Below are 17,447 nucleotides of genomic sequence, written 5' to 3'. Positions count from 1 at the left end.
CACAGCATAAGCTGTATCCTGCCATCGATCCGAGCACGGGACAGTGGCAGGATATGGCCACGGGCTTGCATTTGTTATTAATAGGAAGGCTGAATTTTCAGGACAAAAATAACATTATCCTCTGAACGAAGGAAATGGGAAGCTGTAAACAGAACACAGGCAGTGGCCAGCTGAGAGGACAGCGTATCTGACTTGCTCTTCCAAAGATTTCACCCCTCAGGAATCGGCGACCGTGCTGGACAAAAGCGCTCCTGACTCCAGTCTGGGGACCCGGAATCTGGCAACGTGAGGCCAGGAAACAGAAAAGAGATTGCCAGGGGTGCACGGCTGGGAGGGGTGGGAAGAGACAACGCGGGGCAGCACCCGTGAGCATCTCCCCGGTAGCAAAGGATGGGGGGCCGGGCAAGGATTGTGGGGCGTCTCCCGCCCGGGGCACCGTGAGATCTGCAGCCTTCGGCCCGAATCCTCCCAGGCACCCGATGTGCTCACCTGCTCCCCGGCTGCTGGAGCCCAGAGTCCCAGAAAGGGCGCCGGGAGGTCGACCGCCTCCACCCGGTCAGCTCAGATCACTCTTGTGCCCATCCTCGCCTGGTTTTAAACCTTTCTGGCGCTTTACGTGCTCTAGGCCAAGGTGTCCACGGGCACACGTGGATCAGTTTTCCACTCGTAATAATTCTCAAAAATGCGGTATTTTGTGAATGACGAGCTAGCGTCCATCTGAGTGATTCTTTTACTTATTTGCTTTAAAGACGTCTCTTCAAATAATAGTTCCAATTTCATATTTCTTTTTAGGGTCTGTTATGGGCTGAGCTGTGTCCTATCAAATCCATGTGCTGAAGTCTCAACCCCAGGACCTCAAGACGTGACTGTGTTTGCCAAGGGTCTTTACACAGGTAGTTAAGGTCAAATGGCATCAGAGGGTGGCCCTGATCCACTATGGCCGGTGTCCTTATAAGAAGAGGCGTCAGGATACAGACACAGAGTGACGACCGTGTAAGGACACGGGGAGAAGAGAAGAGAGAGGTCTCAGGAGGAACTAGCTCTGTGAGACCGTGATCTTGGACTCACAGCCTCCAGGACTAGGACAATCACCTCCTGTTGTTTATGTGCCCCCCCACTTTGTGGTGGCCCCAAGAAGCCAACACAGGGAAAGCAAATAAAACCGAAGCATTCAGGAAAGAGGAACAGGGCTAAGCGGATGGACCGTCAGGTGGCTGGGCACAGGTAAGGCAGCTTACTCTCCCCGAGGGTGGGAGCCCGGAGACCCACCGGCCAGGCAGCCTCCTGCCCGGGAAAGCAAGCCCCCAAAACGCTCTCTGTGCAGCTCAGCCGGGACATGCTTGGCATGCCACATGCTCCAAGGAGAGGATAGCGTGGCAGGCGGGGGACGGCGTCGTGAAGGAATTGGCTGTGTGCTGCGTCTGCAGCCTGCAAGATGGGACAGAGACAGACACCCAGGGAACGGCACTCCAGGCCGCAGACACAGGCTGCCATGTTGAGTTGCACAGGAGAGGCAGGTCTGGGGCACAGAAGGTGCCTGGGTCCACCGCGGGGCACAGGAGAAGGCGGCGTTGGGAAAGATGGCCAGAGACACCTCTGGAAACAGAGGCTATGCATTCAGAAAGCACTTCACTGAGCAGGAAAGTGTTCTCAAAACTGTCCGTCTCTATCTGGAGACCAGATCTCTCTCCCCTTCGCTCCTGCCAGGAGAAGACACGGCCCGAATCAATACAGAGTTTTATTAAATTCAAAGATATCTTGTAGGGTCCCTCAGCGTACTTTCAAGGGAAAGGAGAGGTCTGGGGAGCCCCGAGCTCAGGAAGATGGACCCACTCCTGGACTGCCTCTGGCCGTGCGTGGAGGCAGGACCCCACGGGCAAGGTCGCCAGCCCCCTGGAGTGGCCCCGCTCCGGACCAGGGGACCCGGCCCACCCACTCTGTGACCTCACCGAACCCCGATAAGATCACAGCCCTCAGGGGCACCTTCTCGGAACTTTCCCTGCAAAACCAGAGTTAATGAATACAGCGCGGAGGGACAGAGGCCAACAATGGCGGTCTATTCTCCCCCAGCTGTGCATGAACGACTCCGTGGTACATCTAGAAAACAAGTCATGCCTGTGCAGCGAGGGGGGCTAAGGCCTGCAGGCTCTTTTGCTGGTTCTTTCCGTGAGCTCAGGGGCCCTATAGTCGGTGTGAGACAGCCTGGGACCCACGAACCACCGCATCCAGCAAACTCTGGGCCTCTGAGACCCTCAGAGGAGACTTTGACCCACGACACCCCCAGGGGTGAGGCTCCTCTTGGAAATGGAGAAAGGTTTCACATCAAGCTAAATTCATTCTATAGGTCAAAACAGAGAGCCTGGGGGCCCCTCGCCCAGATAACGGTCCAGCCTTGAGTCAGAAGCGCCTGGAAGGCTTAGTTCACGCTCTCCCTGAGGGCAGGCAACACACCTTTCTCATCTTTGTGCGTATATTGTCTCACAAGGAAAATGTTAATGACACACCTGCTGGTTGAATGAGTGAATGAAGGAATGAACCGTGGTGTGAATGGAGAGGGCCAAACAGGTGCTCGCCCCCAAAGCGCATGGAGAGCAAGGACTGGAGAGCTTTTCCTGGGAAGGGCACACGGTGAGTATCTCAGGCTTTGGGGGCCGCGAAGCGACTACTCACTAAGCCACTAAGTGACTCGGCCACAGTCACTATGGAAACACACGAGCATGGCTATGTTCCAATAGAACTTTATTTCTGAACACTGGCATTTGCACTTTGTACAATTTTCACACGTCATGGAACAGCGTTCACCTTTTAATATTTTTTTTCAATCATTTAAAAGTGTAAAAACTGTTCCTAGCTCGACGGTCGCAAAAAGGCAAGGGTCTAGCCGGGTCTGCGAACCTCTGATCTAGGGTGTGGCTGGAGGAGACATCACGAGATCCGAGGTGCCCCGCAGAAGAAGGGGTTCTGAGTCGCACTTTTTATTCCACAAATTCCTGTGAGCAACACAGAGCCTGGACCCAAGCTGCAGCCTGAGGCCACCTCTGGGGCCAAAGCCACTGCTGGGGGCCCAGGACCACCCCCCGTAGCGCACACGAGTGAGAGATAAGTTTCATTGTATCACATTACTGAGATGTTTGAGGTTGTTTGTTACGCAGAATAGCCTTGTCTGTCCTAGCTGATACAAGCTCCGGTTTTCAAGTTTTCAGCTTCAGAAATGAATGCTGACGGACTGAACACCATGGAAAGGAGGCTGTCCACACTCACACTGCTTCCCATCACTCCTGAGCGACATCTGACAAAGGTGTTGCTGTCTTCAGCTCTTCTTCCTCGCCTTTGTGAATTTGTTTTTCCACCAACTCTAGAAGCGTTTCTTGATTTTCCACCGTAGGACCAGAGTAGCAGCCAATGCATCTATCCCTTCTCTCTCCTCCGCTCTCCCTATCACTTTTACCAATTACGATTTTGTTTTTACACGGTGAGGAACACTGACATCGGCAATCCGTCTTGAAGCCATAATTAAGTCTTCTGGGCTTTATTCCTAGGTTGATTCTAGAAGATAAATAAAAGTTCTTAAAACATTAAGTGCCTTTATGGGATTATGACTGTATGAAGATCGCTAACTCAGATAAGTGGTGTGGCTCCGTTTTATTCTCTGAGGGTCCTCTGCCGCCCGCGGGAGAATGTTCTAGCCTCGAGGCTGCAGGCCAGAATGGAAAGTCATTATTCTGAATTTCTGTGAGAAGTCCATCCAATTGTGAAGGCCCCCTCTCTCGTGAGCCTGCTGCCTGTGTTCCCCATATTCTCCGCAGGGCTGGCACGGGGTAAGATGATGGGTTTTCCCAGGACAGACTGACGAATTAGCTCCGCTTCCCAGCTCTGCTCTCCCGCCGTCCGCATCTGGCCCACCCCGAGCTCTGCCAGACTTACTTTAGATCTTACAGAGATTTGTTGAAACATCTTATCTCCTGTCATTCCCCCTTCTGATCTCTTCATAAGGGCTGATTCCTTCTGTTTTTCTCCTTCTCCCCTCTTTCAGCAGGGTCTGATGCTGGCGGGGAGAAGCGAGCATCCAGCTGGCTAGTCTTAGACATCAGCTTCTCTCGCTAAAACAAGTTCCACTTAACTACTAAAACATAACTGTATACACGAACGCAGGGAAAATGAAACACAAAACGTGTCGGCGACATAACCCAGAGAGCAAACCCGACAGATCATCTCGGCTGGTATGAATTTATACAGGAAGACTCCCCACCCGGGTGTGCAGGAAACACATTCGGTGCTGGGCATGTTCCTCTGGGCCATCGCCTCCCTCCCGGCCGTGCTGGACAGCTCCACGCCCCTGCCCGGCCTCCTCCAGCACCTTCCAGGCTTCCCCTGACTCTTTTCCCTGAAAGCCAGCGGATATCAGCTGCCCTGTACCCACAGGGGAAGCCAGCGGTGGACAAATGCCCACCTCCCTCCCTGCCAAGGGGCAGCTCTGGGGTCATTCCCACCCTTTTAGGGTGGAGCCCTTCCTGACCACCAATAATGCCCCACAGACTCTCCCGTCTCCCCTGCACACGGGGAGCACTCCTGATTCCAGGGACCACTTTCCACGTGAAAACTTTCTCCCAGACTCTCATCCCAGGCTCTGCTCTGATGACAGGCGCACCAGACAGGGCGAACCGTGCCCTCTGGGGGACGGAGCATCTGTTTATCCAGAGGTGCTGACACTGTCAGATGGCTGAGGTCAAGAGTGCAGACGGCCTTTGGAGCTGGGGGAATAGTCCTGGGGGGGCGGTCAGAACAACTGGTTGTGGGGACCCTCGGGAGAGGCCCCAGAGGGTGGGCAGCGAAGAGAGCAGTGAACATGAGGAGGGGGGACCTGGCCCTTGCTGGGACCTAACACAGCATCCCAAGATGTGTCGATCTCCAAGCATCCAAAACATAGCCTGGGAGGGACATCACCCTTTGAAACCGTTGGTGAGTGCCTCAGGTCAAAGGCATGGTCAGAGCTCCTGTGCTGAGACCCCAGGAGGAGGGGGTGGGCAGCGAGGGTGGGGCTGAGAGGTGAGGGGTGGCTTCCCCCTGAATGTCTACAAATTCGTGGGGTCTCCTACGCGTGGACCTCCCAGGACGGCCGGGGGACGGGGCCAGACCGTGTCCCGAGGATCATGCGACAGCCCGAGAGGTCCAAGAGCAAGGAGGTGGAGAGAACCGGAGAAGGCCACCCACCAAAAATGAGTGGGCGAGTGGAGAGGCCCTCTGATGGTCTGCGCAGCTCGCTGCTGGGACGGCAGCGTCGGCCTGGGTCTGTGCGGGTCGCGTCTCTCTGAGGAGCAGAGCCCAGAGCCGTGGCCGTTCCCGATAAGGATAAAAAGCTGAGGACTGACTTTGACATATCTGGGGTTGCTTGCTCAAAGCTTTTAAAAAGGGTTTTCTCTCCTGAAAAGACCCCCAGTATGGAAGGCAGCATTTTAAAGACAGGTGTATGCCAAACCCCAAGGTCAGTGCGCCCCGGGAGCAGTGGGCCTATGTGTCATCACACACGAGCGTCCGGGGGTTCAGGCTCCCGTCACCGATGGGGAGGGGCCACCAGGCGAGCACTAGCCGGGTGCCAGGTGGCCCATCTCATAAACGTCCAGCCGCTCTGCGGGGTTCGCACTGATGGGCCCGCTTTTCAGAGGACGAAACCCACACTCGGGCAGCACAGATCCTAAGTGTTGGGCTGGAATTCAAGCAGGTTGGCCCCGGGACACGGTCAGAATGAAGAGTCCCTGAAATCTGAATTTGAAAAAGCCACGTCCCTGCGGCTTGCCAAGATGACCCCCAGAGGGTGGAGAGTTGTGTGCACGGAGCCGTCCGTGCAGGAAGGACCCCCGGGGGCTCTGGGGAGGGACACCATCGGACGATGGCCAAGGCAGAGCCATCCGAATGCAGGGCCAGCCCTCGGGAGCTGGAGTCCCCCACAGGGAGCTGGCAGAGACCCCGGCCGGGCCGCCATCGGGAAACCGCACGGGCCTCTGGCGGCCTTCCAGAAGGGCAGGGCCTCGCCCTTTGGGTATCATCATGGCGCTCAACCCAAGAGTCATTTTCAAGCTGAAGTTTGCCTTGTGGCCTTTTTTAAACTGCAAACAGAAGCTTACGGTGCAGCGGTACATAGCCCCGTACATCGTCACGAGAACGCCCCATCGCGGAACAATGACAAGGAGAGTGATCGACGGACACATACCGAGAGCGAGAAGTTTACGCGGGGCTGAGACCGTGGCAACAGCAAAGCAAATGTCCGCGTTCTTGAGAATAGCATCCTCATTTATAAAGTATGAGTAATAAAATCAATACCGCGAGATTGCGCGAGAGCAGGGTGCAGCATGGCCTCCTGGCCCGGTGACAGGTGACCAGATAAGAACGTTCTGTATTCTTTCCACTAAGTAAATACATGCCCCCCGGGCTCCCACATCCCCCCAGCGATGGCCGTGGGGGATGTTTTCTCTAAGTGAAGGTGATGAGATCACAAATAGGTGAGAATAATGCCTCCTCACTAATCACCCAGTATCGTGGCTGCTCAACGCTCAGTGTTTGTGGCCTGGTTGATGATTGCCTTTCCTTTAAGGACACCTGAGCTCGAGTACGTGAGGAGGAAGCCCGTGACCCAGCGAAGTAATGAACGAGGCGGGAAGGGTTCTCTCCCCCGGGATGGGACGCGGGGAGCCCCCCACGCACCTGAGGAACATGGTGCTGATGATGCCATTGCTGTGCTGGCGGTGGCCGCGTGAGCCGAAGAGGGAGACCTGGACGTGTGCGGTGGCCCCCTGTTCACCATGTGTGTTGGGGATACACCTGCGGGCGACAGAGACAGAGAAACGTGTTCAACAACTCATTCCCTGCAGGGAGGGCCAGCAGAGGGGCAGCTCTGGGTCCTGCAGGGGCGACGCACTTACCGAATCGGAACCATCACTCGGAGCACGGGCTGTACCGTAACCTCCCACTGGTGGCCGGGACGACACTGGGGCTCGGGTCCCTGCCTTGCCTCTCCCGGCCCGGAGACCCAGAGCCCCGCCATCCACACGTGGGCGACCCCTGTGCCTCCCGCCCCCCCCCCATCCCCATCCGGCCTCCTCACTGCAACCTGTGCCAGGGCCTCTGTGCCCAGAGCACACGACCCTGATCCCAGCTTCTCTACCGGGCCTGTGTGGCAGGGAGCCCCCGAGGGCCCTGCTGATGATTGGAGAAGTCCCATCAGTCTGCTGCTTCTCCACAGCTTTGGGGGGTGGCACCAGCTGCCGCTCTCAGGGCACCTTGAGGAACCCGGCGCCCATCGGAGCCACCCCGGGGGGGCCCTCGTCCAGGCCGCTCCCCCGCCGCCCCTCGGTGGGCGCATAAGACATAGTCTCAGTGATGGAGCTGTGCCTTGGCAGGCCCGCGACGGGGCTGGCTGCCAAATGCTCTCCCAGCAGAAGGAGCCGTTTTGCAGGAAAGAGGAGAAAAGATTGCAAATATGAGCTGACGTCAGCTCTGTCTTTGGAGACTCAAAGTTGGGAGCAGGATGAGGTCATCCATCCTTCTGAATTCTTTCCCTTCCGTGGGACAGGAGGAGCCCCAACCCAGGGCCTGGGTCCCAGGTTTCCTGAGCAGGGAGTGCCGGCAGGCCCTGGGGTCTCGGGTGGGGAGGGGCGTCGGCTGCCCCTGGACACGGAGCGGCCGCTCTGGACCTCCCGTGGCCGTGTGCTGCCTAAAAACAGAAGCCTTCGAAACAGGCTGCCTCCTGGCAGGGCTGAGCGGATGGACCGGCTCGGAGGGCCCGCAGAGACCCCCACAGCCCGGCCACCCAGCCGGGCTCCCTTGCCGCTGGTGTCCCATCCGCCACACCGGGGACACGGGGACAAGCCGCGCAATCTTCCCGGTTTCCCCGTGAGGAAGCTGAGCCCCTGGGAGAAGAAGGCTCCCACACTCAGAATCAGCAGCAAAGACATCAAACCACAGACGGGTCACCCCAGGGGAGAGCAAGGGAAGCGCACTGTCTGCACGGGGGGGGCACGGGGTCAGCGCTCCAGGTGCTCAGAGACAGAAGCAGGCAAGCCGGCAAGCCAGGGTCGGTGCAGCGGCATGGAGGGGGCCAGCATGAGAGGCAGACCCGAGTGCCAATCCCCAGTCCTCCTCTTCCTCCGTGTGTGACCTCGGGGACAACACTCACCCTCTCTGAGCTTGCTGGGCCTCACCCATGACATGGAGGTAATAGTAACTCCTTCAGAGCCGCTTGAAGCCTCCAATGACCATGGCGACACTAACACTCAGCTGAGAGGCTCTGGGGGCTCTTTACGCACTGCCCACAGGAGGCCTCCCATCCCGGCAGCGGGAAACCGAACAGAGAGGCCAACTGGCCCCAGACAGAGGCCGCCCCAGGGCCCGCACCCTTCCGCTGACCCAGTGACCGGTCTGACCCAAGTCCGGCCTCGGGGCCAAACCTCAATAGCAGAGGACGCTCGTGACTGATGGAAAATGTCCGGGGGACATTTGGTTTGTGATCCGCGCACACGCAGCACCTGGGGTGTCGCCCCGACGTGGCAGGTTCAGGGCGATGAGTCCTCGGTGGGCACCGAGGAGGAGTTCGTAGAATACGCAGGTGAGCCCTGACCCACAGACTGTGCACTCGGGGAGCACAGAGCTTCAGTGTGGACACGCTCTTGGGACCAAGCGGTTCCAGTGCTAACACGTGGGCTCGCTTACCAAAACCCCCACAAAGCCAGGCACAGGCACTGTAGCAAGAAGGGACTTGGCTGATCCGTGAGCGCCTTACCCTTACTGCCGGGATGGGGGGGGGGGGTGGTGCGGCCCAGAGAGGCCGTGGGGTGGCCCAGGGTCACACAGCAATCAGCGGCCAAGCCCGTCCCTCAAGCTCCTTCCTCCATCCCACTGCCCTGGGGGCCAGGACCCCGCTGGATCTTCCCCCTTGGAACTGAAGGCTGGCGGGCAATCTCTTCCTTGCCCTGTGTCTCCAGGCTCTACGGGAATGAGAGTCCAACAGGCATGGCATGTTTCCAACCTGGGCATCGGACGCGCCTGAGTGCAGTCCCGACCGAGCGGAGCCAGGTGGATGGGCCGAGAGGGGGCCTCGGGGGGCGGGTCGCCGCTGGGCCGCAGGTGTGCCCCCGCAGGTGTCTGTACGGGTGCCCGACCCCTGCTCAGATAGACACTCAGGCGGCCAGAGGCTCAGGGGGGACCAGCCCCAGGCTGGAAGCCACACCCCCATTGCCTTCCGTCCCAGAAGTTTCAATGGTGAGGTTTTCTACTTTACCAAAGGATGATCCACAGGACTGGCTTGGATCATAAGGGCCCTCAAATCTGTTAGGGCCGTCACTCGATTTATTTAAAACCGCCTCGCAGGTGACTTTGCAGGAAGCTGAAAGTCGGCCAAGTGAGGTAGGTAATGAGAGCCGTGCATTCTGCCCTCCCGTGTCTGCTTCCAAAAACCATGCTCACACTCTGCGTTGTCCCCCAGGCTCCGAAAGCCGGGGGAGGTGGGGGGGGAGGTGCTGTGTGTCACTTGTTAATGCAGGGGCCACATCCGAGCGTCTGGTACGTTCTTAAGAAGTCGCCAGTCGCCAAACATACAAATTCTGCGTCTGCTCCGCACAGAGCTGCAAAGCGGTAGGTGCCTTCGCTGGAGGTCGTGAAGCCGGGTCTGCGGTCTCAGGGAGCGCACGGCCCAGCAGGAAGGACAAACACGCGGGGCCCCACCCTGAGGAGGGTGCCGCGCTTCGCACGTGCGGCCCCTGGCCCTGGGTGACGCTCTTCAGGACGCCAGGAGTGGGGAGCAGACCTCCCAGGGCATCCGGTCCGGCGCCGACGTGGACGTGGATGGAGTGTCACGAAACGGCATGGGGACAGTGCCACACGGCTGCAACCGGGGAAAATAGCCAAGGCAGAAAGTGGCCAAGTCCGCGTCCTCAGTGGAGGGGACAGATGTTTCCTTCCAAAGTCCCGAGGCTCTGAGCCCGGCAAGGGCAGCAGGCAGAACCCCCGGCTGGAACGTCACAGAGTTTCTAGGCAAGTCTTCCTGGAACAGAGCTGACGGCAGCTCTGTGTGCCCAGGCTGAAGTCCACCCGTCCCCCTCCTAATCTGTCAGCCGGCTTGGGACGTCAACGGCTTTAAAGGCCCACCTCCCGCCAAGGACAGGCAGCGCCGGCCTCATATCCACACCCACCACTTCCCCAGACCTGCCGTGAGAGGATGCTGGAGAAAGCACTGGGTCCTTCGGACGGGTCCCCAGGCCTGGCCGATGCCCCCGCACATGGGGCAGAGCAGAGCGGGAGGGGAAGGCCCCAGGGGCACCCAGTCCGCCAGGCTGACACCCACTGGACAAGACCTGGGGCGGCTCTCGTGGGGACCCGGGGAGGGAGACGGAGGGAGAGGGGGGACGGTCGGGGAGAGGGCAAGGTGATTCCCAGGCTTAGTGGCTGCTAGGGTCACGTAAGTGACAGAGCCGTCCTCTGAGAAGAGCCTGGGCTTCCTGCCCAGCTGGGCTGCGGTTTAAACCCTGGGCACCCCCTGCAGGAGGCCGGGCAGTTAGGGTTCCCCGGGCCCAGCATCATTAGTTATAAAGTGAACAGAGCAATAACGGCCAGCTAGGGTATGAAGATAATGCACACGGAAAGTCGTGACAACAATCATTCCCTCAAAGGGGAGGCCGTTCGCTCGCAGGGGCAAGTATCTGTGTCCAAGGAGCCTTCAGAACAAACCAGAACAGACCGTCCCCCGAGATACCGTCCCACACAGGCGCGTGCACGGGGGGTGCTGGGGTCTCCAGCCACTCCGAGCCTTTGATGTAAGCGCTTTACAGGGTCGCGCATCGCGCGTCTCCGAGAGCAGGCCTCGCCCGGCTTGTTGGGTCTCAGAAGTGGAGTCACGCTGGAGGACACGGTTAGGTGACTTCCTTCAGAGGTCTTCAGACTCACAGAAGGGAGAAAGGGGAGGCAGGCCCCGCGCTGCGTCCTTCCGGGCCGCGTGCGCCCCCAGCGCGGAGGCGGGCCCACGGTGCGGGCGCGGGATGCCCCGGACCCTGCGGTTAATCATTGACAGGAGCGTGCGGCCCGGGGACCGTGCCCGGGCCTGTCTCCGTGTGTTCAAGGAAGTGGCCAGGAGGAAGCTGTGGGCCCAGGGAGGGACAGTAGCGGGAACTCAAAAATAGTTTTCATTCCTCCGCACACACAACAGCCGCTGGGTGAGTGGCCTACAGCACATTCCTCGCGCTGGCCGGGCCGCCAGGACCCAGGGGCGAGGGAACCAAGGGAGGGGGCCGTGTGCCTCCCAGCGGCCCTCCCTCCGGCCCTGCCACTTCCGAGTCCCCCCCTCTCCCTGAAGCGTGGCCAGTGCCACTGGGGGGCGGCCGTGGCAGCCGGCTCCCCGGCCTTCCTGGCGGGCCAGGTGCAGGGAGCGGGCAGGTGACGGAGGGGCACCAGCACGGGGCAGACCAGCGCACAGGCCCTCCCTCGCCCAGCCCTTCTGGGGCCTCGTCCTGGCTCTGGATCTTTCCTCTCACATTCCCCACGGCGCTGACCCCCAGCCGGGTTTCCTCTCCTGGGCAAATTAGAGGGGCTGGGTCACAGCCACTCAGCACTGCCCCACAGGTGCCACACGCCCTCAGCCTACGACCATGCCAGACGTACCGCGACAACCCGTTTATGTCCCTCGAGTCAAGGCCTTCATTCAACACCCGTGGACTGAGCACCAACCCAGGACGGGGCTCCAGACGAAGGCCTGACAGAGGAAGCAGGCCTGGGCCCCGCCCCGCCTTGGGGCACAAGGCTCGGCGTAGACGTACAGCCACCTGTGTGGGACACAGAGCCCCTCACGCGTGGTCCCTGCGCCCTGCGGACCCTGGGCTGCCGTTCACCCGCGGTCCCTGCAGCACGGAGGTGCGTGCCCGGGGAACAGGGGGGACCCGAACAAGCCCAGTGACTCTGCCCTCTGGACACGCATCATTATTTCCCCTCCAAGGAAATCTCTCATGTGCCACCACCGTCCCTCGAGTGGGATTCCAAACATCGGCTCCACGGACAGCGGACGTGTGGCCAACCCTCTGTCCCACCGCCAGCGAGCCTGGGCACCGCGTGACCCACCCACACGGGAGGGGCCGGTGCGGCCACCGCACCCGTGCTCTCGCTCCCTCTCTTCCAGCACCTTCTCCCTGCGGCCTCCACTCAGCTCGAGTTGGTCAACCTTCCCGCTGCTCTGACATCCGGCCCTCCGACATCCTGACTCCCCTCGCGGCTGGCGCAGCTCCGGCCCTGTTCCCGAAGCAGAGGGAGAGCCCTGCGCCCCACACCCACCCCTGCGTCTCCCGCGTCCTGCACCGCGGCACAGACACAGAGCCGCCGCTCGGTAAACACTCGTGATGGGGCAGGAAAGGGCTGAGGTGTGACCGGTTTCCTGACGCGCCACATCACCTGGGAGAGAAAGGACATTGTTCGGAGAGGTTTGTAGACACAAAGATAAGGGAGAAGGGAAAGGCCCTGCAGCCATATTTCCCCATCTTATTGCAGATGATTTCACATCAAAATGGTGGTAAGGAAGGGGCATCGCGCCCCAGACAGAGCGTAACCTTGATGGGACCGCTGGAATCCAAGCACATCGCCGAAACTCACCCCTTCGCTCTCAAGGTGGAGTTCTTCAGGGAACACAATTAAAGGGTTTTCTCAAGATTGAAGGGAAGGGTCAGTCCCCACCCGCGAGTGGCAGGTGCGGGGGCAGCGTCTCTCCAGGGGCCGAGGGCGGCTAGTGAGCCAAGGGGTCGTGGACACACAAGCGCTTGGCTCTAGAGACAGAAGCGAAAACCAGACCAGTCCAAGTCCCTATCACACCCCTTAGTGACACGGCCAGGGGGAGGGGGCCCATCACACACCTTGCGGTCCGCCGGGAACCAGCCCCAAATGGACCAAGCAGCAAAAATCCAAAGTAATTTCAGGCAGAAGCCAGCCTGCCAGACCTGACAGAAGAGAGTGCAAATGGGAGGTAATTCTGTGCCGGTACCTGGTCAAGAGGGCAGAACATTTCAGCATGAGAAGAGCCCAGAAGGAGGCCAAGAATGATCTTTGGCCGGCAGGTGGCCATGTGACCTACATCCCGTTCCGGAGGCCCCGGGCTCCTGCCACCAAAGAGGAACGGGCACCCACATGGGCGAAGATGGACCACAAAACGTGGGCCTTGCCTCTAGCGTCTGTGACCAGGGCCCGGACCTCCCCACGGGGTCTGCCCCTGCCCTGGGCTCCCCCTCCCACTGTGCATTAACATGGCTTTGCTCCGAACTCGAAACACAGTTTCCAGATGTCCTCAGAAGTGACCTGTGTGTGTCTCCTTTAGGGGTGAATTTCATTTTTGGAAAAACCAGAAGCCAAGTGTGTGACAGGGGCCGGAAGAAGGGCCGGGCTTCCCGGGACAGCAGCTTGGAAGGAGAGGCACCCGTCGGTACGTAAGCAGCCGAACGTGCCGAATGAAGAAAAATCTGTGTTCTTTCCCTGCTGAGGGTGTGTGTGGGCGTGTGCACGCGCGTGTGCGCGCACCTGTGCGTGTGCGTGCGTGTGCGTCACAGTTTGAGGCCTGGTCGGCTTAATCGACTCCCAAGTGAAGGCACTTGGGAATCTCACTGTTTCCACGTCCCTCGTAGTCCATCGCTTTGAGGAGCGAATACACTTCCAAATGAGTAAATCTCAGCTCTGCTTAAATTAGATCTTACCTGAGTCGGGCCGAAACGCACGTGCGTCTAAAACGCACTTGGAGCATCTGTGGCCTCTAAGTGGGACACTGGTCACAAGTTCCAGTAAACATCCAGGTTCATAAGACCCAACGGGAAGCGGGCACAAGCCTCTGCGAGGTCAGAGGGTGGGTGGCGGTCCGGCTCCTGAAGACTTCGCGATTCCTTCCGACATCACACGGCCTGCCAGGGACGCCCCACGTGCCGAGGGCAGATTTACCCTGTGGGTCCCGCCATACTTGGGGGTTAGAAGCCAGTGCGTGTCTCCAGATGGACTTTATCTGAGTTCAGGGAGCAGCCCCCATGTGAACAGGCACGTTGGCCAAGTGGAAATCCCAGCCCTTTGTATATTTAGTCAATGAGTGGAGATACGATTTCCTCTTTAACAGCACAACGGATGCCATCATCAAAACAGTCCTGCGGCGGTGACAGCGGGTGCCCGAAGGGCAGGCCAGACACGGTGCTGGGCACCTGTCGGGCTGAAAGTCGGCCGGTGGGTCTGGCTCTGCCGAAGCCGACAGAGCAGCAGAGTTAATGACTCGGTTTCACGTATTTGCATAGCTTCGTCCAGATTACTGCCATTTAGATACACTCAGCCCAGAAATGCTGACTCCGGAGAAGTCTGAGCCACACTTGGGGTTTCCCGTATCTTCACTGTAATTTTATAATAAACCATCCATACTGTGTCTTAGAGTTTGACTCCCAGCACGGCAGTGAGACGTAGCCCTGCATCTGACCCGACATCCCGGACCTCAGAACATATAGGGGAGCCTCTCTGCCTCTCGGGGACATGGAGATTCAAGGCCAAGGCCCCCACCTCTCAGCCAGTTTCGCAGCCTCCCGCCAAAGAGCTGGGGCCCAAGCCTTCTGGTTTTTAAGACTATGTCGAAATGTTATGTACGTGGCACGATCACACGAATGAAAATGGTTTACTCGTTGAAACTCGACTTCGCAAATTCACAGATCTATAACGGTTTCCACAGGCACCCATGGCCACAAAACCCAAATCACCGAACCAAACAATTATCCCCGAAAACGTCCTCGCTCGATACCGAATCATCGCTATCGTATGCGCTCACTTACTTTCGCCATCTGACCTCACTCGGCAGGGGTGCTAGAGGCTTAAGAGAATTTCACGGGACGTAAGTTTAACATCCAGGGATAGATCCATATTATGTTATATGTAATATATATTACGTCCATTAAGCAATGGTTTTCTCATTCAGGTCATTGAACTTCAAACCTTTATTACAGCTAACAGTTCAGAAAACAGCCACAGTCTAGTTCTAGCCCCAGCATCTGCCAGCTCGGTTCCTAGAACAGCCGTTTGGGCAGAAGCATGACTGTGAGATGAACCCCAGTCTCCCCTCTCAGCCTCCAACTCCCGGACGCCCTGATGCCTTCCTTGTAACCAAGTTCACCCCACTGTGGACGACAAAGGACGGGCGGGGGTTCAGGGAGGTCTTGTGTGAGAACGTCCGTCAGAAACAAGCCAGTGGTCACCGTATCACCAGAACGGGCACCGAGCGGCCTCGGTTTTCCAACCAAGTCTCCTATATGATGATTGTCTCACTGACACCCGTCCCCGCACACGATCAATGCGCGGACGGCCCCGGGGGTAGTGAAAACACATCCGTCTCACCCCAGCGGCAACCTATCATGACGCCATGGGGCCCCCCACGCTGCTTGCCGACCCCCGTCCCTGTCTCAGGCAGGACTAACCTAACGCACGGCCCCTTTAAACACCGCCTGTGTTTTCTGCAGCCTGGGGGTACCTGCCTGGGGCCTGGGGGTACCTGTCTCTGAATCAGTTTCCCGAGCCACCTGCCGGCGTCTGTCTCCAGCTCGTCCCCGCCCAGCTCTGGCTAAGAAGCCTGGTCACCATGCGGTGTCCCCGAGAGCCCTGGAAGGGGCTGGGACGTCAGTGCCCACACGCCAGGGTGGGGGGGTACACCGCCTTGCAGGGAACTCAGGACTGATCTTCACCTCCGTGTCAAACCGCTTCTTGATTCACCGCGTTGGATGGAAATGTTTCTTAAAAGCATTACGATTCCCTGCTCCCTTGAAGACGGCCTGGAACAAAATGCACCTTCTCCGGGAGGCCGAATCCCACTTCGCTGAGCTAACGGCACGGCTGGAGCGATTCCGGCTGCGGCCTCCCCTCAGGGGTCCCCCGAGCCGTGCACCCCCAGCCCTGCGCCTGGCCCAAGCGCCTCGCTTCTCCGCGTCCTCCCGTGCCGCCCTGGCGTCTGGCCCCTCGGGACGCCAGCCCTCAGGAATCGCTCCCCTGCCTTTCGATGTCTTATTTCTAAACGTGCTGCATGCTTCCAGCCGGAGAGCCAAGCGAGCGGGACATTCGAGAGCGAGCAGACTGCAGGGGAGGGGGTCTCGGAGCCCGTGTCCCTGTAGCGTTGAGCACGGACCGATGGCTTCTGTGTTGGGGGGCAGAGTCCTTTTTCCCTCCTCTCGCGGTTGCCGGACGTGCTGTGAATGAACGGAGCCGCCATGCCGGCTGGTTCTGCACAGGCAAACGCTTGATGTGTTTGGGAAAGGCCAAGACTGTGAGAAATTGCATCCGATTATTTTAATCTCCATGGGTGGAGAGGAGCTGCGGACCAGGGAGTAGAAATCCCTGCTCAGCCAAAATAAACAGCAAACCGCGACACTCCTGTCCCGACAGACTCGCCTCCCCGAGTCTCCGGTCGTGGGTTACCAGGGCTCCGGGCAGGGATCTGGAACCTTCTAACTCACAGGGGGAGGGTGACCAGCGTCGCACAGCCGGCCCCGTCTCCCCGCCCGTGTGTCCGTGAGGTTCCAGGCTGAGTGCGGGGGCCCATGGCGTCTGGGGAGGCTCAGGGGTTACGAAGCCAGCGGCCCCGCCAGCACCTCAGAACAGCCCCTCCGAACCAGCCGTGCGTGCGGACTCCAAGGGCCTGACGGCTCGCTCCTGCCGGCCGAGGAGGCAGCCTGGGCGGCAGAAGGAAGGTGTCAGCGCACGCCAGACAGCGAGCGGCCGGCAGCCTCTGCTCTGTCGCAGCCGGCTTCCTCCTGACCGCCCCCAGGCTCGGTTTGCTGCTCTGGGAAATGGGCTGCCAGTGGCCTCCCTCACTCAGTTCGCAGGAAGCCCCACCTGGGCGAAGGAGGTGCCCTGAGAAGCCACAGGCCCCCACACGAGCCGGTGGGGGGCACCTCCCTTCTCAAGCAGGGGGAGCCCTCACGTTGGGCCAGCATGACACTTAGCACCTGGGCCGTCCCTCTGGCAGTGACTCAGGGCGGAGCGAGCGGCCACACTGGCTCAGCGCAGAGCCTCCGAGGCCCTGACATCCTGGCCAGGCCGGGTCCCCTTTCCTCCCTCCCCGCCCAGTGCCTGGATCCCCAGAGGCACTTAAGAGACGAGACTCTCGGGCCAGCACACTTCAGACCGCTTCCTCGCCTCGACCCCAGCTCCGCCTCGCACCCAACTCCCCGTGCCACCTGCGTGCTCGGCCAGCACACCCAAGATCTGGGATTGGTGGAGCCCCAGGCGTGCCACTCAGCAGCCCCGGGGTCACCCCGTCCCTCGCGCCCCGGCTGTCTCAGCCCCTCCGCGGGGACTCGATTCCAGATTTACATCCACTGACCTTTTTCCTGACTTTATCCGGTGCACACCCGGTCTCACCCTGAGGACCCTCCCGGCTTCCCCTCGATAGACACCCGTTCATAGCAGCACGTGGGGGGTGG

The sequence above is a fragment of the Prionailurus bengalensis genome, chromosome A2 (assembly GCF_016509475.1).
Source record: "Prionailurus bengalensis isolate Pbe53 chromosome A2, Fcat_Pben_1.1_paternal_pri, whole genome shotgun sequence".
Lineage (NCBI taxonomy): Eukaryota > Metazoa > Chordata > Mammalia > Carnivora > Felidae > Prionailurus > Prionailurus bengalensis.
Note: the sequence above shows the minus strand (reverse complement) of the source record.